Source organism: Nyctereutes procyonoides, unplaced genomic scaffold (assembly GCF_905146905.1).
Source record: "Nyctereutes procyonoides isolate TBG_1078 unplaced genomic scaffold, NYPRO_anot_genome, whole genome shotgun sequence".
NCBI classification, from domain to species: Eukaryota; Metazoa; Chordata; class Mammalia; order Carnivora; family Canidae; genus Nyctereutes; species Nyctereutes procyonoides.
This window is the reverse complement of record NW_026575140.1, coordinates 81,221,674-81,234,728: the sequence shown is the minus strand read 5'-3', so window position 1 is coordinate 81,234,728 and position 13,055 is coordinate 81,221,674. Positions and strand designations below refer to the sequence as shown.

Below are 13,055 nucleotides of genomic sequence, written 5' to 3'. Positions count from 1 at the left end.
TAAAATCTTTTAAAAAAATTCTTCAAAAGAATTATGGGGATCCCTGGGTGGCTCAGCGGTTTAGCACCTGCCTTTGGCCCAGGGTGTGATCCTGGAGACCTGGGATCGAGTCCCGCATCGGGCTCCCTGCATGGAGTCTGCTTCTCCCTCTGCCTCTCTTTCTCTCTGTGTCTCTCATGAATAAATAAATAAAATCTTAAAAAAAAAAAAGGAAAAGCTTTCTGCATGAGGTATTACTTAATTTAAAAAAAAAGAGAGAGAATTATGTGTGTGGATTGTGAAGCTCACCTGTTGGAATTCGAATCCAGCTCTTTTCTCTCTAGGTGTGCCACCGTGGGCCAGCTACTCAATCTCTCTGAACTTTGGTTTGTGCACCTATACAGTAGGAAGAAGAATGCCTACGTCACAGGAATGGTAAATAAGTGCCTACGGACAATGCTTAGAGCTCTGTGCCTGGCACTTAATAGAGACTACATAAGTGCACATTTTATCTCATCAAAAAAGACTAAGTGCCTCAAGAGCTGAGATGCTGTTACGTCCTTCTACTGGCAAGCTAGTGATGAACAAAGAGAAAAAACTTGATAAGCATTTGTTGACTTGCTTGGGTCTTTGGCGGCTCAAAAAAAAAAAAAAAAAAAAAAGGTAGGAAGGTATATACTGACCTTGCCCAGGAAAGCAGCAAAATAGGAGGCAGACACAAAGAAGGGGGAAAACATTGTTTGGCCTGATACTATCTTGTAGGTGCTTAGTAAACGTCATTGAATAAATTTATTATACTTAAAAAATCAGCAAACATTAACTTTGAGAACAATGGCAATGTTAGCATTCTAAAGGTCGAGAGAGACATAGAGGAAGAGAGAGAAGCAGGATGGTGATATATCCTTCCCCCCTCCTTCCTGCCTTTGGCTCACTTTCCCAAGTGCTGAAGTCTCTAGGGTGTCCTTAGGGTGGAAGTATGCACAGACCCAGGCACTAGAGGAAAAGAAAGGGCTAAATCTCCCAATTGTGGCTGTGGATGGGGACAGAGGGGAAGCCAGGGAACAACCATCTCATTGGTGACTTTCCTCGGCAGACAGACAGGTCACGTGGCTCGCAGACGGGAATCCAGGTGGGCTGACCATCTCAAAGAGGCCCAGAAATCTTTGCCATGTTAGAGGACGATCCAGCCAGCCTTCTCGCTCTGGAAGGGGCCTCCAGGTTACAAGCCTCCTAGTCAGGAGGGTAAGAGGCTGACTCGCGTAGGGTGTGTGTGTGTGTGTGTGTGTGTGTGTGTGTGTGTGTGTGTGTGTAAATTTGGACTTTGCCGAGAGGAACAAGGCGTCTCTGAGCCACCCTCGTGCGTGGAGGCAAGAGATGGGGCCTGGTGAGCTTAAGAGGGCACATGAAGGTCCCAAAGTCATGGCTCCAGAGGGTAGGTAAAAAAAGAAAATGATCTCACTCTGGGAAAAAAGCTTAAGTCCCCACACTTTGTGTGGTTTGGGATTTTTTTAAGTTTAAGTCCCCCAGGCTCCCACCTCGATTCCTCCCATCTACAGAAAGGCCTCTGCCCTCCCCCTCGGGCACTTGTGAAGAATGTTAAGCACGGTATCTCCTCTGGCACGGTCCTTTCATCTAGGTGGAAGCCCTTTGTGAAGGGGCCCAAGAGAAGCTTGGGGGGCAGGGGAGGCTAATTGGCTCAGCGATGAGCTTCTGACAAATCCTGAAATGAATACAACAGAGGAGCCGAGAGAGGTGTTCCTTAATGCAGGTGGGGGTCTGAGTGAATGGGAGGGGACCTGTGACTGGGCTCTTCTACAGGTTTTCCCAAGCCCCCTCCCAGCCTGGGACCAGGTGGGGGGATGGTTGCTAATCTTGGGCCCCTGCTTGTCACCAGGGAGCGCTGCCATCTGGAGGGTGGAGACAGAAGGCCCCCCAAATCCAAACTATCTCCCTAGGGATCTACTACAGGTTCCAAAGGCCTACACCTGGAGAGCCATCCCTTTAGGTCCTGGGAGAACTAATTGTAAAGCTGCTATCAGCTCCTGACCACCTTAGACTGAGTGCGTTCACGGGAGCCCTGCAGCCCGGAAACGTGCCCCTAAACCCATAGCCAGTTTGCATCTCCAGCCTGGAGAAGTTCCAGTCCCACTGGGAGCAGATCAGGGGCAGTGAGGAACAACTTTCTAACAGCATAATGGCTCATCAGAGAGAGAGAGAGAGGAGTGGATTTGGAAGGGGAAGGGTTGTATAAATTTCCCACGGGCCAGCGTTCCAGGTCCCCTCTCATGGTATCCTCTCCCTGCGGAGCTCTGGTCCAGGGTCTCTCTACCCCGCCCTCCCACGTCTGATAAGGCTGGGGTGGCCACGCAGAGGACCCCATTCAGAACCATTGTCTTAAGAGGTATCAGGATTAATGCACTTTATAAGTTTCTTTTTTTTTTTTTTATTTTGTTAACAAACAGTGCAATATTGGTTTCTGGAGTAGAATTCAGTGATTCATCATACAACACCCGGTGCTCATCACAAGTGCCCTCCTTAATACCCATCACCCAGCTCGCCCATCCTCCACCCACCTCCCTCCATCAACCCTCAGTTTGTTAAGAGTCGTTTATGGCTTGTCCTTATCTCCTTTCTTACTTTTCCCTCTTCTCCTATGTTCATCTGCTTTTTTTTTTTTTAATTCCACATATGATATTTGTCTTTCGCTGACTGACTTGTTTCACTTAGCATAATACCCTCTAGGTCCATCCGTGTCATTGCAAATGGCAAGACTTCATTCTTTTTTGACGGCTTAGTAAAATTCCATTGTGTGTGAGATATATATATATATATATATATATATATATATATATATATATATATATATATCACGTCTTCTTTATCCATTCATCAGTTGATGGACATTTGAGTTCTTTCCATAATTTAGCTATTGTGGAAATTGCTGCTATAAATATCAGGGTGCATATACTCTTTTGAATCTTTTTGTATCCTTTGGGCAAATATTGAGTAGTGCAATTGCTAGATCATAGGGTAGTTCTATTTTTGACTTTTTGAGGAAAGTCTGAACTGTTCTTCAGAGTGGCTGCACCAGCTTGCATTCCCGCCAACAGTGCAAGAGGGTTCCCGATAAGTACTTTTAATTAACCAGAAGAAAACAGTTGGTTGCATAAAGCAAAAGCAAGACTAAGACTAATGATTAATGAGATTTCCTTTTTAAATATATTACGTGTTTATTTTGTTATCAAGCACAAAGAAATGCTTACCAGGTGCCTAGCTTGTCTGGTTACCAGTCTCCTAAATTTATGTCACTTATGGATAAATACCTACATGCTATATACAGCAAGCATTGTCCTTCCTTACTACTAATCTGTAAAAGACTATATAACACAAACCAGTAATTCATGTGTGCTCCATCTTTCATTGCCTGTGTAACCTGATAGGTGCTCACAGCTAAAGCAATTAGAGACAGCTTTGGTCTGTAGGAGAGGAATTCACAATGATTCTTACCACAATGATGATGATAAAAATAAGACTAGTTCATCTTTATTCTTGATTATGTCCTTGTTTCTGGGCCAAGTTCTTTACATGCATTACTTCACTGAACCCTCACAAAGTCTTAGCAAATGGTACTATTCCTGTTTCTCATTTTGACGAGAAAACAGATGCACAAAGCGGGTTAGGTGCAAGTTAGTTTTCAAAACGTTCTCTGCAGCTGGTCTAAGGGATATCCACAACTGTTAAGGACTGGTGGTTGTCTAAACCAAGCTGATGAAAAGTAAGAGCGGTCATTGTATGGTGTTGCCTGCTGTGTGTCAACCACTAGACAACCGGTATCGTATACTTTAAATCCTTGGAACAACCTGGCTACCTGTTGCATTGATACCTGTTTTGCTGATGAAGAGACTCACCCAAGTATAGCTTCTGGACAATAGGACCAAACAGAAGCCCTTCAGCACCTCCAGGGACGAGCCCAGTTAGAACTGCCCTAGGTGTTAGGTGTGCACAGGGGACTTAAAACCCAATCCTTCAAGCAGCAGCTAAGAAGACATTAAGTCAAAATCTTTGTGTTCCAACCCATGCTAGAGCCTCGAAGTTGCCAGAATTTGCTCTAACAATGCCAGCCTCTTAGAGACCTTGGCATACCGTACTTCAAGAGGAAGGAGGGAATTTCTACCGTAGAGACAAAGTCATTGGCTCAAGTTCACACAGCGGACGGGAGGATTAGGAGGGATCTGGGAATAAATTATATCGAACAGGTTTCCTGGGCCTTAGTAGAGTGCTTTTTCGATGAGACCATCTAGCTTCAAATAACTCATTCATTAACTGCTGCCCTCTGCAAATCTCCCCAACTGGTCGTTCTCTTTCATGTCTCAGACAGGGGCTCCTTTGCTGCATGTAACCGAATGACACGGAACGTTGGTGTCCATATCTGCTCAGCGCCGGCCTGTCTTTCTCTTTCCTGTAAAATGATCTCCACATTCTTTGCTAGTGCAAAGAAGATGTGTAAAGTCATTTTCTTCTGTCCTGGTGTGTGGGTAAATTAATCTAGCATCACAGACCCAGTCACAGAGTTAGGTGATCTGTGTGTAATGGGTTTAGGCAGTGAGTCTCCGGGGCTTAGCCTGTTCAGCATAAAAAAGGCCATAGAAATCTCCCTCTCCATGAAATCCTCTTGCACGTAATTCAGGAAGTGTACAAGACAGTGAGAATACAGTCAAGCTATTGGAATTTCTTCTTGGAGGAAAAAAATGTCTTACAGGGGCAAACTGTTGATCACCAGCCTTCTGGTCATGGTAGGAGAGCTACCTTGCAGGCATCAGATGTAAAACTCTGAAGGCTTGGGGGAGGGTTGGGTCATTCAATTACATGTCAATATTAAATTACATCATAAATAATCAGAACTTCCTGCATATTTAATGGGAACTTTGTTGTATAAATTTGGAAATTATCCAAATAGAACAAGTGACTTCTGTTATTATTGAACCCCCTGGGTCCAACATATTGTGGGGGGTTAGTTGTTGTTTTGAACTTTGGAACCCTTAGCAGAGAGGAAAATGAAAGGCCCTAAACCAATTGACTTTTCGATGGTCATTTTCCCTTCTCTTTGTCAGTTTTAAACGGATTAATGGTTTTCTTATGCAAACAAGATCAAATAAAATCCAAAGCCATGACCCAAAGCAAAACATGTGAAATCACTGTTTAGTTGGAAATCCTTCAACAAACTGAGCCAGTTTGATGATCATCCACTTTGACCAACCTGCTGTTGCCAAAAAGGACACTTCTTGACATTTGCCACGTCTATTAGATCATTTCTAACCCAAAGGATATTTTACAGGCTTATAATATTAAGGGGAGTTGGTATCAAATCCAGACAGTAAGATTTGAGTTTCTAACATAAGATACAATAAGATTAGTTATTATGATGACCCAAAGAATAAAGTCTCAAGGTCTTATTTACAGTTCAAACCCTCCCTATGTGGCTCCCATTGTCTCATTAACTCCACCTCCCACTGCTCCTCAGCTCTAACCCCTGGGACATCCCTGTCTAGTCTTCTACCTGCAATCTTACTTTCATAGGAAGGAGGGGATGGACCCTCGTTGGGGATAGACTCTACTTTCTGAGTTTCCCCCAGCATCTGAGCTGAGGTTAAGTTCTCTTTTTTTCCTTTTTATTTTTTTTTTTTTAAGATTTCATTTATTTATTTGAGAGGGAGAGAGCATGAGTGTGCACGGGTAGGGGGAGGGGCAGCGGGAGAGGGAGAGGCAGACTCCCCACTGAGGAGAGACCTCCCCCCCCCAACATGGGGCTCAATCCCAGGACACTGAGATCATGACCTGAGCTGAAGCCAGATGCTTAACTGATGGAGCCACCCAGGAGCCCCACTCTCTTTCCTTCTTGAAGTCTTTCTTCCACCATTTCAGTTGAAAGTTGTTTTTATTGTTTTTTTTTGTTTTGTTTTTGTTTTTGTAGGGACCATTTACTGAGCTCCTACTGTCCTTCAGGTACCATGCTACGAATTGGACACTTTATCTCACTTACTCCTTGAAAGGCGGCTACTATTTTCATTTTAAATTTTTGTTTTGTTTTGTTTTTTACATGTAACCCATTTACAAAGTATTATAAAAAGCTAGAAGTTAAAAAGTCTCAGGTTTATCTCCATTCCTGTCAATACTATTTACACACTTTACATCAAAGGTAATAATTTTTATGCTATTCTTTGGATCCTTCCAATGGTTCTTTATACAAAAGATCAGCAAATAGATGTTCTTAGCATCTCCCTCCTAACTCTCTATAATAGGGCATGACACCGTATGCACCACTCTGCATTTATATCTGGCTCCCTGCCTTTCATTTCAGGACCTGTCCTAGAGTACTTTCTTTTAGCCCCCTCACACCGCCCCCCTCCCCAGTTTTACTGTGATACAATTGACATGTAACACTGTATAAGTTGAAGGTGCTCCATTTGATAGATGGATATATTGTGAAAAGGTCCCCACAATAAGTTAACATGTGTCACCTCACATAGTTACCATTTTTCTTCTGATACTACACTTGATCTTAGCCAAAAGGCCGAGAAGTGATCCCATTTTTCTTCTGATGATGAGAACGTTTAAGATCTATTCTCTTAGCAACTTTCAAATACACAACTTAGTGTTGTTCCTTATGGTCTCAGGGCTATAGATTACTTCCCCAGGACTTATTTATTTTATGACTAAAAGTTTGTGCCTTTTGACCACCTTTACCCAATTCCCCCTCCATCTCTGGTAACCTCCAATCTGTTCTCTGTTAGTTCTATTACCTAGATTCCACACACAAGTGAGGTCGTCCAGCAGTTGTCTCTTCGTGTCTGCTTTATTTCACTTGGCATGAAGATCCATCCATTTTGCTGCAAATGGTAGAATCTGGAGTACTTTCCATAGCAGCTCTTTAGACTCTCTTTTGTTTTCTTTTCTCAGCTATATACTATTCCACTGTGCAGCTATGGTTCCTCATGATGGAACATGAGGAACCCTCATCGGGTTGTTTTTGATCTGGCATAATGTTGCAGTGAATGGGCCTTTGAATGCAGCATTTTATGTGAGTACAAGAGTACCTGTAGGATATATTTTAAGATTGGAAATACTGGATCAAATGGTAAAAACACGTGAAATTTTGGTAAATGTCATCAAATTTTCTTCCCTGGAGGCTGTAACATTTTTATTCTCACCATCAGCGTATGAATATATGGCATAGGTATTGCTATCCTCATTTTATTTTTTTATTTTTTATATTTTTAAAAATTCTTTTAAAATATTTTATTTATTTATTCATGAGACACACACACACACACAGAGAAGCAGAGACACAGGCAGAGGGAGAAGTAGGCTCCATGCAGGGAGCTGGATGTGGGACTTGATCCCAGGAACATGGATCACACCCTGAGCCAAAGGCAGATGTTCATCCACTGAGCCACCCAAGCATCCCACTATCCTTGTTTTATGTATGAGGAAACCGAAGTCCAGAAAAATATAAGATCATGCAGTTAATATTCAGGTGGGGACTCAGTATTAATCATATAATTGTCTGTATTGTTACTTATTTTATGTAGAGATGGGCCCAGTCCTTCTAAAGCTTTATGAACATAAGTCTTGATGTTCAAAGTCTCTCTAGGAAACAGAAATTGGGGCAATTAAGTCAGTGCCAGGTGAGAGTGAGGGAAAAGGGAAATACGGTAGGAAAAGTCAGGAAACAAATGCAAGGTCACAGCTGGTCACTCAACAGATGCTCCGACTCAGCCACCAGGGATGTCTCTAGACGAGATTTACTGAAATATCATGCCGCTGGGTGGAGGAAGGGAGACAGAATCTGTTGTCCTCCTTCGTGTCCCTCTAAGGTTCATGGGGGGAGACACAGCCACACTTTTGGTTGGGTTCCCTGGCCTTCTCAGCAGATGCTGGGGGAGTGAGTGAGATCCCAAGCTTTGCAGGGTCCAGGAACAGTGGGAGGAGCACCAAATGGGTCACCGTGGTAGCCAGGGGTCCTAGAGACAGGTGAGGCCAAGGGATCCTTGTGGAGGTCCATAGATGTATTTAAATCTAGGCATTTCTTTCTCTCTTTCTTTCTTTGATTTTATTTATTTGAAAGAGAGAGAGAGAGAGAGAGAGAGAGAGAGAGAGAGCATGAACAGGGGGAGGGGCAGAGGGAGAAGCAGGCTCCTTGCTGAGCAGGGAGCCTGATGTGGGACTCCAACCTAGGACCATCAGATCATGCCCTGAGCCGAAGGCAGATGCTGAACCAACTGAGCCACCCAAGAGCCCCTAGGCATTTTCTTACACCTCTTTAATTTAGTGCTTTATGCCTAAAAGGTGCTCAATGAAAAATTTTTAATTGACACATTTGAAGTGATATTTTTTAAAAAAGATTTTATTTATTTGACAGAGAGTGAGAGAGTGAGTGCACAAGCAGGGGGAACAGCAGGCAGAGGAAGAGGGAGAAGCAGGCTCCCCACTCAGCAGGAACCCCACCCCAACATGGGCTTTATCCCGGAGCCCTGGAATTATGACCTGAGCCAAAGGCAGAGGTTTAACCGACTGAACCACCTAGGCACCCCTCATTTGAAGTTATTAATAAAGATAAATATTCTTATCGTGGGGAGACATTAATATACAGTAATCAAGAGTCCAGCCTCTTAAGCCAGAGTCCCTGGGTGTGAACACAAGCTCTGACACTGACTAGGTGTGTGATGCTGGTCAGGACACCTCATGTTGCTTGCTCAAGTTTTCTCATTTGTAATACGGGACTAATGCTTAAAATAATACTTGGCGTAACAAGTGCTATGTAAGCATTAACTATTATTTTTATTATAATATCTAACTTTTATTCAGTGTTTGCTATTGCCAAGTACTAAGTACTTCACATTTCACCTCAATTAATCTCCCCAGCAACTCTACAAAAGGAAGTCATGTTATCATATCAACCTTCTATGGGATGTTAATATCATCTCTATTTCAGAAATGATGAAAAAAAGACTCTAAGAGTTTAAATAATTTGACCAAGTCAAATGAGGTAAAGTCAGAATTTGATGTAGGTCTGCTGGACTCTAGTCAGTCTATCATGTTATTCTTGGAGAACCAGTTTTAACATTTACTATTATAAAAGCACCCAATTCAGGCCTATAATGCATTGAACAAACATCCGTGTCACTTAAGCATCTATCAACCTTCTAGTCATTGTGGACTTGGGCACTTGGCTCATGGTATTTCTCTTAACATTTCTCTCTGTCTCTCCAATGTTTGCTCATCTCTCCAGCCCTGATCCCATAAACAGGATGACCTGGAATCTTCCTCCACCAGCATCTAGTAGTATGTTAGACCTAATCATTACCTGGAACTGTTCCACTTTGGATATGGTGATCGTAACCAAAGACCTGGTGGCTTTTTCACTCCTCAATCCTGCAACAACCACTCTTTAATCTCACAGAAATCTCCTTTTCTTCTATTTAACATTTTCTTCTAGTTTATCATTCCTTTCCAGCTCACTCCATGGATCCTATGATTGATGATTTAAGTTATTACCAATCTGATTTAAGTTATTACCAATTTGATTTAATTGATTGATGATTTAAGTTCTTACCAATACCATGTATTATTCTCCTTGCACATCACCCAGCAAAGCTCCACATTTGGATCAGTGTTAGCTCTTCCCCTTACCCTCGAATGGTTATATTTTGATACAGAAAATCAAACATCATGCAGTTTCCTCCACTACAAATTCATGATCCTCAACCTCAGCCATGCTCTCAGCATCACTTACTACTCCCATGATTGATTTTTAATTTTCAGTTTTCAGCTTTCATTTTCCCTAATGGCCGTTCCAAATCCTCACCACCTTCCTCAAGCATCTTTTTCACGTTCCACTCCTTGAATTCAGTAGACAACATTCCCTCTAAATTCATCAGGATAATCGAGGGCTTTAGTTATTGGAGTTTTAGAAATCCACCCTTGGTCACAAGTTTATAGGGTTCCATATTCTTCCTGAGGGATCACTTCTACTTTTATGGCATAAATATACCCATGCTGATGACTTTCAAATCTATATCTCTAGCTTGTACTTCTCAATCTTGAAGACCCGTGTCTATGGAGGTTCCACAGAGATTTCAAATTCAAAAGGTTCAAAATTGAACACATCATTGTTTCCCTAAGACCTATATCTCCTGCAGGGCATTCTTCTCTTCCCAGGCACCATGGGGGTAGGAGGCATGGCCACCATCTACTCAAGCTAAGAGGTTGATGTCATCCTTGAGTTCTCTTTCTTCTTTACTTTCCACATGGATTCAGTTTCCAAGTGCTGCCAAACTTTCTTCTTGTTTCTAGAATCTCCCTTCTCTTCCTTGTCCTAGTGCAGTCTCTTGACCCAACTGGACTGTCCTGATAGTAGTTTCTGAAGCTTCCAAACTTTTTGATCTCAGACTTGGCCCCCTCGATCTATCCTCATCACTGCTGCTAGCTAGGTGATGTTTCTAAACACAAATCTGACCATATCACACTCCCACTTAAGATCCTGCATTGACTCTCCATTGCCTACAGGATAAAGTCCCAGTTTCTTGGCATGACATGCATGGCCATCTGTGATTTGGCATTAGCTTCGTTCTGCAGTGCTTTCATTTACCAATCCCTATGGAGCTCCTTATGCTCCAACCAGAAAGAAGAGCTTGCAGTTCCTGTGGGCTGCTTTGTTTTTCTCACTCTATGCCTTTACTCATAATGTCCCCTCTACCGAACTGCGCTTCCACTCCTCTGCCTTTATCTGGCCAACTCCTATCCTTTAAGACTTAGTTCATGGGTCACTTCTCTTGGGAAGCCTTTCTTGACAAGCCATCTTCCCCTTCTCCTGAACTCCAGGCAGCATTAGCAACACTGCCCTTGTGCTTCCACAGCTCTCTGTTCATTGCATTGAAAACATCCCAGTGTATTTACCCATTTATGTGTCTGGATCACAATTAGATTGCTAGCTCTTTGAAGCTTAGGACTGTGTCATATTTCTCCTTGTACCTCTTTGTCTAGCAGTGGCATAGAGGAGGTGCTCGATAATGTTTAATGTTGAACAAGTAAACGAGTGATCCATTAATGAAATACTATTTCATTTATTTATTTATGTTTATTTTATTTTATTTTTTGACAGGGGGAGAGAGTGCACAAGTAGGCAGAGCGGCACACGGAGGGAGAGGGAAAAGAAGGCCCCCCTCCAAGCAGAGTGCTCAATGTGCGGCTTGATCCCAGGACCCTGGGATCATGACTTCAGCTGAAGGCAGATGTTTAACCCATTGAGCCAACCAGGTGCCCTAAAATACTATTTTATATTTAAAATGATTTCTCCACTTTATGAACAAGCCAGAGAGTAATCCATATCAACGAACATCGTGATTATTTCTCAATCTGATTATGAGTAACAATAGGCAGAACGATAGTCAAGTGGTGCCCAGAGTCAGTGGGGCCCCGCGAGAGGAATCTCGAAGTGTCTGTAGTTGTAAGTGCTGTGGTGGCAGACAGCTAGGATTCCTACAGAGTGCCAGAAACCTGCCAGACTTCCATTCTATTCATACAAAATGCTCCCAGTTTAACCTTCAGTGTTTATAAGTTTTATTTGCCGAATGAAAACTCATTTGCTATACCTTAAGTTAATAACCTATAGATTTATGATTTGAAGTAAAAAATAGGACAATGGGAAACAAACTAGAGTCACAGCTCATTTTTCCCCCTAAAATGACTTTCTTAGGATCTAATGCTTTTACAAAGAGCCTAGGCAGAGCAAGAGCTGAAAACACCATTGCTTTCAAAGCATTTCTTTGTGGAATTTAAGGAAGAAGGTTGGGGAGATCGGCATATTTTCCTGAAGTTCAGCACTGAGGGTTTTTTTTTTTTTTTTAAAGTAGGCTCCACCTCCAACGTTGAGCCTAACTAGGGGCTTGAACCTGCACATGAGGACCTGAGCTGAGATCATGAGTCGGTAGCTTAGTAGACTCAGCCACCCGGGCACCCCGGTACTGTTTTTGAATTTCAAGTATCACTAGGTCTCCTTTTATAATTAAAGTCATAATAAGTAATAATAGTGATTTTAAAAGAAGGAATTGCTAGTAATAATAATAATAATAATTTTATAGAAGTCACATGTCCTCCAATGCCCAGTGAGTGGCAGGTGTTTTTCACCAAGTATCCTACTTATGCTTCCCAACGACCTTTAAACAGAAATTATTTTCCCCTTTTTCTGTTTGAACTGAGGTTCAGTGAGATCAAATAACTTGAGGCCGGTCCAAAGGACGAGCTGGGCAGACTCCCGGGCCAAAGGCCACGTGAGCTTCGGCAGGTGACACTGAGCCTCTCCTGGACTCTGGGTTTTGTTACCTGCTCGCGTGCATGGGGATGCAGGGCGGTGCGAGGCCGCCCACGAGGGTAAGCACAGAACGTGCTGGAAAGGTGCAGGAGCCACAGGCGCGCGGGCGGCTGCGAGCCGGAGGCAGGGGCCAGGCGGCCGCCAAGAGCGGGCTGGACGGGCGCGCCCCACCGAGCCCTTAGGTAGGGGCGAGGGGCGGGGCCTGGGAGCGCGGAGACACCCGCGGACCGGCCGAAGTGCCGCCTCTCCCGGGGGGCCGCGAGGGGAGCAGGGAGAGCGCGCGGGCATCCCGGAGCCTCCGTGGCGGCCCAGGCGGCTCCAACTGACTACCCGAAACCGAGGCCGAGGCCGCGCTCGACCTTCCTCGGGGCGGCCTCCCCGGGAGCGCGCGGGAAGGGGACGGTCCTGCGCAGAGCCCCCCCCGCAGGTTGGTACGGCCCGCCCCCCCCCCCCCCGCCGCTGATCTGGCAGGCTGCGCGCGCACCCTCCGGCCCGGTTCCCTCCTCCCGCTCCTCGCGTGCAGCTCGCTGGCCCCGCGCCCGCCGGGGACGCGCCGCGCGCCTGGGCGGAGAGGAGCGCGGCCGCGGGGGCGCGCCCCGGTGGCTCCGCCCCCCCCGCTCCCCTCCCCCGAGTCCCGGGTGCCCGGCTCGCGCGGCGCGGTGCGCGGAGAGCGGGGACCCGGCGCCAGCCCGCCCGCCCGCCCGGC

At 44.6% G+C, this 13,055-nt stretch overlaps 1 pseudogene; it reads right to left on the bottom strand.

Annotated features, from left to right (window-relative positions):
• Positions 1-6,464: 6,464 nt before the first annotated feature.
• LOC129497995 (U2 spliceosomal RNA) lies at positions 6,465-6,562 on the bottom strand (annotated as a pseudogene).
• Positions 6,563-13,055: the final 6,493 nt, after the last annotated feature.